This window comes from Capricornis sumatraensis, chromosome 7 (genome assembly GCF_032405125.1).
Source record: "Capricornis sumatraensis isolate serow.1 chromosome 7, serow.2, whole genome shotgun sequence".
Taxonomy (NCBI): Eukaryota; Metazoa; Chordata; class Mammalia; order Artiodactyla; family Bovidae; genus Capricornis; species Capricornis sumatraensis.
The window spans coordinates 70,299,103-70,312,428 of NC_091075.1; the positions used below are offsets into that span (position 1 = coordinate 70,299,103).

The 13,326-nt window shown below is 38.0% G+C and overlaps 2 non-coding genes across 2 annotated transcripts; one reads left to right on the forward strand and one right to left on the reverse strand.

The window, feature by feature from the left end:
• Positions 1-2,760: 2,760 nt before the first annotated feature.
• LOC138082495 (U6 spliceosomal RNA) lies at positions 2,761-2,867 on the forward strand. Its single transcript, XR_011145122.1, has one exon. It is a non-coding gene; the product is annotated as a U6 spliceosomal RNA (small nuclear RNA).
• Positions 2,868-7,921: 5,054 nt separating this feature from the next.
• On the reverse strand, positions 7,922-8,061 carry LOC138082468 (small nucleolar RNA SNORA15). Its single transcript, XR_011145098.1, has one exon. It is a non-coding gene; the product is annotated as a small nucleolar RNA SNORA15 (small nucleolar RNA).
• Positions 8,062-13,326: the final 5,265 nt, after the last annotated feature.

Consider the following 13,326-nt stretch of genomic DNA (forward strand, 5'->3'; position numbering starts at 1 on the left):
CTGCTACTTAGTCATGCAAAGTGGAGTAAGTACAACCCTGAGATAGATTCTCAAGCCGATTAGATAAAAAGAAAATACTAGAAGATATAATGAGCCACCTTCCCAAATGGCTCAGTGAGTAAAGAATCCGCCTGCAGTGCAGGAGATACAGGAGACACAAGTTCGATCCCCAGGTCAGGAAGATCCCCTGGAGAAGGGCATGGCAACCCACTCCAGTATTCTTGCCTGGAGAATCCCATGGACAGAGGAGCCTGGCAGGCTACGGTCCATGGGGTCGCAAAGAGTCACACATGACTGAAGCGATTTAGCATGCATGCAGAAGATACATTACATGTGTGATCTTAAATTTGAAATTTAACAATATTCAGTGTGTGAGACTGACAACAGTACCCTCTCCTGGTCTTGCGTCACGCTGCTTAGGGCCTTTACTATGCTGGATTTGACAGATCTGCCTCACTCGACCTCCCACCTGCCTATGGGCAATTAGAAAGGGAGCTTCTTAGTTGTTTGGGAAGCAAGCACAATTGTAGAAATATGAGACTGCTTCACAGCATCATTCCAGCATCCATCCCCCAGTTTCCTGGGTAATGAGAAGCAGGAAAGCAGGAGCACCAGCAGCAGAGGTATTTGGGTCTGACCTCCTAACCCTGGGTTGCAGCTCGGGGTCTGTCCGGCACTTTCCAGAGTGTCCAGAGGCACATATTAATACAGCTGTGGAAGAGGTGGCTCCAGGTATGGATTCCAGCACAGCTCCCAGCATGGCCTCTGAGCTGCCCTGGTGGGTTACCTCTGGACTGATCCCCTAAAACCTGCTGTTAGGTACTTTAACAATTCTGCAAGCACCTAATACATTGTATGAAATCTCTTCAGCTTAAAATATCCAGAAAGGCTTCTGTTTGTGACGTTGAGACAAACATTTGTTGTTCAGTTGCTCAGTCATGTCTGACTCTTTGCAGCCCCCCGGACTGCAGCACGCCAGGCTTCCCTGTCCTTCACCATCTCCGAGAGGTTGCTTAAACTCATGTCCATCAAGTCAGTGATACCATACAACCATCTCATCTTCTGTCGTCCACTTCTCCTCTGGCCTTCTATCTTTCCCAGCATCAGGGTCTTTTCCAGTAAGTCAGTTCTTCGCATCAGGTGGTCAAAGTATTGGAGCTTCAGCTTCAGCATCAGTCCTTCCAAAGAATATTAAGGGTTGATTTCTTTTAGGTTTGACTGGTTTGATCTCCTTGATGTCCAAGGGACTCTCAAGAGTCTTCTCCAACACCACAGTTGGAAAGCATCACTTCTTCAGTGCTCAGCCTTCTTTATGGTCCAACTCTCACATCCATATATGACAAATGGTAAAACCACAGCTTTGACTATATGGACCTTTGTCAGCAAAGTAACGTCTCTGCTTTTTAATATGCTGTCTAGATTTATCATAGCTTTTCTTCCAAGGAGTAAGCATCTTTTAATTTCATGGCTGCAGTCACCATCCGCAGTGATTTTGGAACCCAAGAAAATAGTCTGTCACTGTTTCCGTTGTTTCCCCATCTATTTGCCATGAAGTGATGGGACCAGATGCCACGATCTTCATTTTTTGAATGCTGAGTTTTAAGTCAGCTCTTTCACTCTCCTCTTTCACCTTCATCAAGAGGCTCTTTAGTTCTTCTTCACTTTCTGCCATAAGGGTGGTGTCATCTGTATATCTGAGGTTATTGATATTTCTCCCAGCAATCTTGATTCCAGCTTGTGCTTCATCCAGCCTGGCATTTCACATGATGTACTCGGCATATAAGTTAAATAATAAGCAGGGTGACAATTACAGCCTTTGAGTATTCCTTTCCCAATCTGGAACCAGTTCATCGTCCCATGTCCAGTTCTAACTGTTGCTTCTTGACCTGCATACAAGTTTCTCAGGACACTGGTAAGGTGGCCTGGTATTCCCATCTCTTTAAGAATTCTCCACAGTTTGCTATGATCGACATAGTCAAAGGCTTTATCACAGTCAAGGAAGCAGAAGTAGATGTTTTTCTAGAATTCCTGCAGTAGGTAGACATCCCCTCAGGGAGAGATGGCAGTTTCACACCCTGGAGGGGTTGTCTGGGATGTCCTCACCTGTTTACTCTCATCAGATCACAATGTGCTGCAGAGTGCATGGGCCCAAGCAAGAATACCTGCAGATCTCAGTAGAATTATGCTATCATTCACAGATGAATTTTTAAATGTTTTGTAAAGAAAGGCAGATTAAACATAGTATTAATATAGCAAAATACAAATAAGCAATAAGAAAATAGAGCTGACAACTGTCTGTTACCAATACCAGTACTTTATAAAAAAAACTATAAGGTAAAAATGTGATTATCTTGTAAAATGTAAACTATAAAACTTTAAGAAGAAAACACAGGGGAAAAAAGTCTTTGAGACTTAGGACTAAGTGAAGAGTTCACATACGACACCCAAAGTACAATCATAGAAAACAACAATTAAATGCACTACATGAAAATTTAAATGTTTCTTGCCTCTTTAAAAAAAAAATCCTTGTTAAGAGGATGATGAGACATCTGTGGATGGGAAGAAAATCTGTGCCAATCACATATCTAGCAAAAGACTTACATCTCGAATATATAAAGAACTCTCAAAACTCAACAGTGAAAAACAAACCACCCAATCTGCTCATTCGGGAAACAATTTGCCCATGAGGGGAAGGCAAACCAAAACTACAATGAGGTATCACTACCCAACTATTAGAATGAGCAAACATTTAACAATGAAGTGCTCACTTTGGCAGCACATATACTAAAATTGGAATGATATAGAGAAGATTAGCATGGCCCCTGTGCAAGGATGACACACAAATTCCTGAAGCGTTCCATATTTTAAAAATAATAATAATAATGAAAAAAAATAAAATAAAAACTGAAAATAATCAAATTCTGGCAAACATATAGAGAAACTGGATCTTTGTACACTACTATTGGGAATATACAGCCACTCTGGAAAACAGTCCTGCTGTTTCTTGTAAAACTAAATACACACTTAAATGCAACCAAGAAATTATACTCTTGGGCACATACACCAGAGAAATGAAAACTTAGTTTTACACAGAAAACCTGTATACAAATGTGCACAGTAGCTTTATTCATCACAGCCAGAAGCTAGAAGTAACTCATGCTCTTCAACAGGTGAAGAGTTAAACTGTGTACTGTGACACACCCATTCACTGACCCTACTCAGGGCTAAAAAGAAATGAAATACTCAAAATGGATTAAAGATCTAAATGTAAGACCAGAAACTATAAAACTCCTAGAGGAGAACATAGGCAAAACACTCTCAGACATAAATCACAGCAGGATCCTCTATGATCCACCTCCCAGAATTCTGGAAATAAAAGCAAAAATAAACAAATGGGATCTAATTAAAATGAAAAGCTTCTGCACAACAAAGGAAAATATACACAAGGTGAAAAGACAGCCTTCTGAATGGGAGAAAATAATAGCAAATGAAGCAACTGACAAACAACTAATCTCAAAAATATACAAGCAACTTATTCAGCTCAATTCCAGAAAAATAAACGACCCAATCAAAAAATGGGCCAAAGAACTAAATAGACATTTCTCCAAAGAAGACATAGGGATGGCTAACAAACACATGAAAAGATGCTCAACATCACTCATTATCAGAGAAATGCAAATCAAAACCACAATGAGGTACCACTTCACACCAGTCAGAATGGCTGTGATCCAAAAATCTGCAAGCAATAAATGCTGGAGAGGGTGTGGAGAAAAGGGAACCCTCCTACACTGTTGGTGGGAATGCAAACTAGTACAGCCACTATGGAGAACAGTGTGGAGATTCCTTAAAAAATTGCAAATAGAACTACCTTATGACCCAGCGATCCCACTGCTGGGCATACACACCGAGGAAACCAGAATTGAAAGAGACACATGTACCCCAATGTTCATCGCAGCACTGTTTATAATAGCCAGGACATGGAAACAACCTAGATGTCCATCAGCAGATGAATGGATAAGAAAGCTGTGGTACATGTACACAATGGAGTATTACTCAGCCGTTAAAAAGAATTCATTTGAATCAGTTCTGATGAGATGGATGAAACTGGAGCCGATTATACAGAGTGAAGTAAGCCAGAAAGAAAAGCACCAATACAGTATACTAACACATATATATGGAATTTAGAAAGATAGCAATGACGACCCTGTATGCAAGACAGGAAAAAAGACACAGCTGTGTATAACGGACTTTTGGACTCAGAAGGAGAGGGAGAGGGTGGGATGATTTGGGAGAATGGCATTCTATCATGTATACTATCATGTAAGAATTGAATCGCCAGTCTATGTCTGACGCAGGATACAGCATGCTTGGGGCTGGTGCATGGGGATGACCCACAGAGATGTTATGGGGAGGGAGGTGGGAGGGGGGTTCATGTTTGGGAACACATGTAAGAATTAAAGTTTTAAAATTAAATTAAAAAAATTAATTAAAAAAAAATAAAATACTGATACATAGGACAGCTTGGATGGTTCTCTAGGGCACTGGGCTGGGTGAAAAAATTCATCTCAAAAAGATACGTATAGTACAATTCTATTTTAACACTCTCAAAATGACACAATTACAGAGATGGAGAACAAATTACCCGCTGCCAATAAATAGGGATGCAGAGGGTTGGGAAAGAGGAGACCTTGAGCTACATGATGGAGTTTCTGGGCAGTGATGGAACAGTACTGTACCTTGATTGAGGCGGTGGTTAAATCTAGACGTGAAATGTTATCAAAGTGCACAGAACTATACACACATACTCATGAGTGAGCACACTGAAAACCATGAAATCTGAATACGACTACTTAACAGTATTGTACTAGTGTCAGTTTCCTGGTTTAATGTTGTTATAAATATGTTGTGTAATATAAGATATTACAACTGAGGGACACTGAATGAAGGTTACACAGGAGTCTTTGTATTATTTTTGCAACTTGATGTGAATTTATAATTACTTCAAAATAAAATTTTTAAAGTGATGACATTCAAGCATCATTATTTTTAAAATTACTAATATTTTAGGTAGAATCAAAAAATATGGAAATAATATATTTTAAATTGTTCTAAATTTTTTTCATTTTTATCATTGTTTTTGGTAATGTCTTACTATGTACATAATATTACAGTATATAGTTTATAACAGACTTACACATACTGGGAATGCAGATACAATTTTTTACACTGCTGGAGTAAGACATAAAAGTTTCACAGACTTCTGTTACAGAAGTTATAATAATCTAAGACTGTCTATTACATTTTTTTTACTTGGGCAAGCACATGTAAGAACAGGAAAAACATGGGTTTGAGAATCAAAAAGAACTCAATTTGTAACCATATAAACAAGTAACAATCTCATCCTCATTTGTGAAATATAGAAGTTGTATTAGATCATTCCCAAGGACAGTCCAGCTCTAAAACCACTACGACTCCATGAGTTCTACAACAGGAAGAAGTGAAACAACCATAAAGAAATGTATGACTAAAACTCTAACCAGTATTTCTTGAAACTATTACTGTGGATTCAGTATCGCCAGGAATATTAAATAAAGACATAGTCTAAGTCATCATCGACACAAACACAGAAAAGTGTATCTACAAAGATAATTTTGGCTCAAAGAAAACAGATTACCAAAGCATCCTGTTGAAATATATATAGATAACAGGTACATGTGACTATTTTACAAGCAATCTCACAGTTCTTTAGAGCCTCTAATTTCTGCCCATGGAATTATATTAGGTTCTGAATTGCAGCAAATAATACACCAATGCATACAGGTGTCCTTGTACACAAGTTTGCAGGTTGGTATCTCACAAGAAGTAGACTATCAAGAAATCCAGAAGAGAATTACTTTCCATCCACGTAATTATTCTCCGTCTACTTGAATTAGACTTAATAAGATGTAATTTTAAGACATTCACTCACTATTCAGGGGAAGTTAAACATCTACAAGGTGATTATACCACCCTGTTACACCACCTTCTGCTATGGAGAAATACCACCTACCTGAAACAGAGGCCAAAACCAGGAAAGAAGCCAACAGTCTTCTAAGCAATAAAAACACAACAAGGTCCTACCACTAAAGCTCCATGTACAGGACATTCTTTGGTTTCTCACCCAGAACCGTCTATCATTTTTATCTACCATTCAACAAGTAGCTATGGTTTCTATTTTCCTATTGCATGGAAAATACCAAATTAGAAAGATGTGTTAACTACTGCAGGTGTGTGTAATGAGAGCAAACAAAAAGATACCATTAACAGTAAAATAATAAGCAAATCTACCCAAGCCAGACATGCTTTAGGAAGGAATGGCTCCACCAACGAACAAAATATGGTGGTCTGTATATTGCTGACTGAGGAGATTAATGACTGGAGATTCTACAAATACATCATTAAGAGTTCAATGACACCCAAGACACATGAATGGAACCACCAAAGTAGTATTTTTTTTTAAGCAGTATTATAGACAACATTATCCATCTTAACTTTTTCTAATGGAAAAGAAAAATGAAAATCACATTTATATTATCTTTCCAGCATTCTTTATTACTGAACTAAATCAAAATTACATCACATCTAATGTTACCATGAAATAGAGACATACCAAAACAACAAGGACAAAACACAACAAGGAATCCTGAGAAGTTGAAATATTATGTTGAAATTCATGCAGGCAATAAGGCATACCTGTGAATGTTTTACAACCTAAAAAACAAAGCTGCACTGCAGTAAATGAACAAACTAGTATCCTGTCTTTGATTCCCAGATGTTCTTTACAAAAAAAAACCACCACCACCACTTCAACCTCTCTGAAGTATGGTTGTCCTAAAAACAATGTATCTCACAACTGCTGTCACCCAACAGCAAGATTTACTTGGTAAAACTTTACGTTGACATTTCCTAGAAAGATCAAGAACGCAGTGGCATCAAAGTGTCTTGCTGCTGCTGCTGCTGCTAAGTCGCTTCAGTCGTGTCCGACTCTGTGCGACCCCACAGACGGCAGCCCACCAGGCTCCCCCGTCCCTGGGATTCTCCAGGCAAGAACACTGGAGTGGGTTGCCATTTCCTTCTCTAATGCATGAAAGTGAAAAGTGAAAGTCAAATCGCTCAGTCCTGTCTCTTTGTGACCCCATGGACTGCAAGCCTACCAGGCTTAGGTTTGATCAAAAATGGTCATTCAAAATACTCTTTAAAAAAAAATGACCAGAAGTCTGTAAAAGTACAATCAAAGGAGAATGATGGAAAATTTTCAAAAATAAATTACATCCTTTTACTTTAAAAGATAGTACATATAAAGTACTTATCACATTACTTATTAAGTGCTCAATAAATGTGGCTACTATTATTATTAACAAGCTGGAAAATAAGGACTGGAAGCTGATGAAAACATCTATGATTATAGTGATCAGGCAACCAATAAACACTTACTAAGTGCCTACAAGGTCTCTAGCAGGGCAATACAAGTTCATCACAAGCAACTTACACAGCAAGTTTATTTATCTCTGATCAAACAAATGACAAGTTGCACAATACCTTCTAAGCCAGTAAGGTAAACATCATACTACATTCTGCAATGACTAGAACTTAACCAAGTACTTTCAACTTCTTTCAAAGCACTGTCCTTTATTTAAGTCCAGTATGCAGAACTCAAGAAATAAATTATTGACTTGTAGAGTCACCGAATGATTAAATGAATATTTTTTAAAAGCGTCACCAAAATGAGTATTTTTTTTCCTTTCAAAATGAATCTTGTGATTTTTTTTTTCCCCATGTATCCACAACAAGTTTAATACTGCATTTGAAAGCGATACAAGCAACATCTCAAACAACAGAGTGATTTAAGGAGCGCATGGCAAATCCTGCAAGCTTTTAGTTCATTTGTATCCCCTTTTTAACAACAGCATGCTATGAAAAAACTTAGCATACCATCAAACCATTTTAAAAGGAAAACTTTACTTTTGCATGGTGTCTGGCTGTGTAAACTACTGACAAAAAGAACACAGTATTCAGCCATGCCTAATCTTGTGGTTTTTATAAGGGGAGACAAAATGCTCTCCAGGTTTAGGCAGAATAAGGATTTAGATAAATTTCCTCTTAAGGAAAATATTTCTAAACTTGGAGCATCATGAGAGCACCCTCTCTACTCCTAGGATTTATGAACATTGCAGGGACAGATTTATATAAGAATACACATTAATTAAAATGTTATCTTTCATTTATATTAAATATCAGAACAGCCAATGTATAGAGATGGAATGGAGATTAGCTGTTGCCTAGGGCTGAGGAAGGAGGTCAGGAAGGTGATGGGGTGATGAAAGAGTTCTAAAACTGGTTGTGATAGAAGTGCATAACTCCAGAATACACTAAAAACCACTAACTTGTACAATCTAAATAGGTGAATTGTACAGTATGTAAATTATATACCAAGCTGTTATTTAAAATTTTTAACTCTTTTCAAAACTCAACAAATCACACTTGCTGCATTACAAAGTCCATGGGATGTATCCTCCATCTACCTCTCTCTTACCTAGCTGACTCCAGTCACTGACAGTCCTACAAGCCCACTTTCTTAACCAATTCTATCTCCACAAATACAAAGATCAAGCAATAGAACAGGTTTATGAGGGAAGGAGGCAGTCCGTTTTGTAAAAGCAAGAAATACTTCACACTGTATTTTAATATAAGTGATTTTTCAAAACAATTATTTTCATGCCATACCAAAAAAAAATACTGATAAAGATATCTATTTATTGTAGCATTATGAGTTTTAACTAAGATCATTGCATCTGGTCCCATCACCTCATGGCAAATAGATGGGAAAACAGTGGAAAACAATGTCAGACTTTATTTTGGGGGGCTCCAAAATCACTGCAGATGGTGACTGCAGCCATGAAATTAAAAAACACTTACTCCTTGGAAGGAAAGTTATGACCAACCTAGACAGCATATTAAAAAGCAGAGACACGAAGAAATAGAAAATCTTAACAGACCCATCACAAGCAGGGAAATTGAAACTGTAATCAGAAATCTTCCAGCAAACAAAAGCCCAGGTCCAGACGGCTTCACAGCTGAATTCTACCAAAAATTTCGAGAAGAGCTAACACCTATCCTACTCAAACTCTTCCAGAAAATTGCAGAGGAAGGTAAACTTCCAAACTCATTCTATGAGGCCACCATCACCCTAATACCAAAACCTGAAAAAGATGTCACAAAAAAAGAAAACTACAGGCCAATATCACTGATGAACATAGATGCAAAAATCCTCAACAAAATTCTAGCAATCAGAATCCAACAACACATTAAAAAGATCATACACCATGACCAAGTGGGCTTTATCCCAGGGATGCAAGGATTCTTCAATATTTGCAAATCAATCAATGTAATTCACCACATTAACAAATTGATAAATAAAAACCATATGATTATCTCAATAGATGCAGAGAAGGCCTTTGACAAAATTCAACATCCATTTATGATAAAAACTCTCCAGAAAGCAGGAATAGAAGGAACATACCCTAACATAATAAAAGCTATATATGACAAACCCACAGCAAACATTATCCTCAATGGTGAAAAATTGAAAGCATTTCCCCTAAAGTCAGGAACAAGACAAGGGTGTCCACTTTCACCGCTACTATTCAACATAGTTCTGGAAGTTTTGGCCACAGCAATCAGAGCAGAAAAAGAAATAAAAGGAATCCAAATTGGAAAAGAAGAAGTAAAACTCTCACTGTTTGCAAATGACATGATCCTCTACATGGAAAACCCTAAAGACTCCACCAGAAAATTACTAGAGCTCATCAATGAATATAGTAAAGTTGCAGGATATAAAATCAACACTCAGAAATCCCTTGCATTCCTATACACTAATAATGAGAAAGTAGAAAAAGAAATTAAGGAAACAATTCCATTCACCATTGCAATGAAAAGAATAAAATACTTAGGAATATATCTACCCAAAGAAACTAAAGACCTATATATAGAAAACTATAAAACACTGATGAAAGAAATCAAAGAGGACACTAATAGATGGAGAAATATACCATGTTCATGGGTCGGAAGAATCAATATAGTGAAAATGAGTATACTACCCAAAGCAATTTACAAATTCAATGCAATTCCTATCAAGCTACCAGCCATATTTTTCACAGAACTAGAACAAATAATTTCAAGATTTGTATGGAAATACAAAAAACCTCGAATCTTGAGAAAGAAGAATGGAACTGGAGGAATCAACTTGCCTGACTTCAGGCTCTACTACAAAGCCACAGTCATCAAAACAGTATGGTACTGGCACAAAGACAGACATATAGATCAATGGAACAAAATAGAAAGCCCAGAGATAAATCCACACACATATGGACACCTTATCTTTGACAAAGGAGGCAAGAATATACAATGGAGTAAAGACAATCTCTTTAACAAGTGGTGCTGGGAAAACTGGTCAACCACTTGTAAAAGAATGAAACTTAGATCACTTTCTAACACCACACACAAAAATAAACTCAAAATGGATTAAAGATCTAAATGTAAGACCAGAAACTATAAAACTCCTAGAGGAGAACATAGGCAAAACACTCTCAGACATAAATCACAGCAGGATCCTCTATGATCCACCTCCCAGAATTCTGGAAATAAAAGCAAAAATAAACAAATGGGATCTAATTAAAATGAAAAGCTTCTGCACCACAAAGGAAAATATACGCAAGGTGAAAAGACAGCCTTCTGAATGGGAGAAAATAATAGCAAATGAAGCAACTGACAAACAACTAATCTCAAAAATATACAAGCAACTTATGCAACTCAATTCCAGAAAACTAAACGACCCAATCAAAAAATGGGCCAAAGAACTAAATAGACATTTCTCCAAAGAAGACATACGGATGGCTAACAAACACATGAAAAGATGCTCAACATCACTCATTATCAGAGAAATGCAAATCAAAACCACAATGAGGTACCACTTCACACTAGTCAGAATGGCTGCGATCCAAAAATCTGCAAGCAATAAATGCTGGAGAGGGTGTGGAGAAAAGGGAACCCTCCTACACTGTTGGTGGGAATGCAAACTAGTACAGCCACTATGGAGAACAGTGTGGAGATTCCTTAAAAAATTGCAAATAGAACTACCTTATGACCCAGCGATCCCACTGCTGGGCATACACACCGAGGAAACCAGAATTGAAAGAGACACATGTACCCCAATGTTCATCGCAGCACTGTTTATAATAGCCAGGACATGGAAACAACCTAGATGTCCATCAGCAGATGAATGGATAAGAAAGCTGTGGTACATGTACACAATGGAGTATTACTCAGCCGTTAAAAAGAATTCATTTGAATCAGTTCTGATGAGATGGATGAAACTGGAGCCGATTATACAGAGTGAAGTAAGCCAGAAAGAAAAACACCAATACAGTATACCAACACATATATATGGAATTTAGAAAGATAGCAATGACGACCCTGTATGCAAGACAGGAAAAAAGACACAGCGGTGTATAACGGACTTTTGGACTCAGAGGGAGAGGGAGAGGGTGGGATGATTTGGGAGAATGGCATTCTATCATGTATACTATCATGTAAGAACTGAATCGCCAGTCTATGTCTGACGCAGGATACAGCATGCTTGGGGCTGGTGCATGGGGATGACCCACAGAGATGTTATGGGGAGGGAGGTGGGAGGGGGTTTCATGTTTGGGAACACATGTAAGAATTAAAGATTTAAAAATTAAATAAAAAAAGATTAATTAAAAAAAATAAAAATAAAATAAAAAGCAGAGACATTATTTTGCCAACAAAGGTCCGTCTAGTCAAAGCTATGGTTTTTCCAGTGGTCATGTATGGATGTGAGAGTTGGACTATAAAGAAAGCTGAGCACCAAAGAATTGATGCTTTTGAATTGCGGTGCTGGAGAAGACTCTTGAGAGTCTCTTGGACTGCAAGGAGATCCAACCAGTCCATCCTAAAGATCAGTCCTGAATATTCATTGGAAGGACTGATGCTGAAGCTGAAACTCCAATGCTTTGGCCACCTGATGCGAAGAACTGATTCATTTGAAAAGATCCTGATGCTGGGAAAGATTGAGGGCAGGAGGAGAAGGGGAAGAGAGGGTGAGATGTCTGGATGGCATAACTGACTCAATGGACCTGAGTCTGAGTAAACTCCGGGAGTTGGCGATGGACAGGGAGGCCTGGCGTGCTGCAGTCAGTCCATGAGGTCACAAAGAGTCAGACATGACTGAGTGACTGAACTGAACTGAACTGATGAGTTTTAAAGAATGTGTTACTACTCTATCAGCAAACTAGGAATCACCTACTAGGATAAAGATGTAGTGTCATCATACATGAAATGTATGATCCCTGGAGGGTATAAGGAAAGATACATCAACATTTGCATAATTTCACAAATATTCTGCCTCATGGCAATAACAGTGTTTGAAATTAAAAAAAAAAAAAATTCTAGAACTCATATGTTTACTTTAACAGGCTCCATGGATCCCAACCCACGTCCTACGGAATACCAGGTCTGTCTGCTAGGATACTTTTAAACAAACTATACAAAATAATAAACAAGGGTGAATCACACACCTAAGAGTGCACTTTGTGCATGCTATTTTTCATCTACATGTACCACTCTGTCTATTTAAGGATCCTACTCAGAGGAACTCGTGGTGAAGACAAATTTCATCATCCTATCCTCAGTGCCTACGTGGTGCACAAATTAGGTGCAGTTCTCAATTAAAAACTTGCTGAATAAAAAGATTTCTTGCCTGATTAGCCCTACTGGCTGCTTGCAGCTGGGCTTTCTATTTAGGAACTTTTGGAAAACCTCTTTCCTTTCTGGGCTGCCTTAAAGAAGCACCCAGAACAACAGAATCTTACCACCTTCTTCATCAGCCTAAGATGTAGCTCCCCTTTTTATAATGAGCAACATTAAGGGTAGAGTAAGACCTCTGCATGTAAACTGATCAGGAACAAATACCTTCCTGCAGTCCTCCTGGGGCTACTATGAGATGTGCCAGTTGGCAGCCTTAGAGCAATTTTTAAGGATCTCTAGAGATGAGAAGAATCAAGAAATGAGAAGAGATTAGGCTTGTGGTATGCACTCCAAAAACATTTTAGGGTAAAGACACTTAAAATGTTCAAGGACACAGATTTTGACCATTTTTGAAATGACTGTGATTCTTATAGTCTATAATCATAGACTTTGTTTTGAACATAAAAATACTGGTGGAAGCCTTGTTAAGAACAGGTAAAAATAAACATAATTACCGAGCCT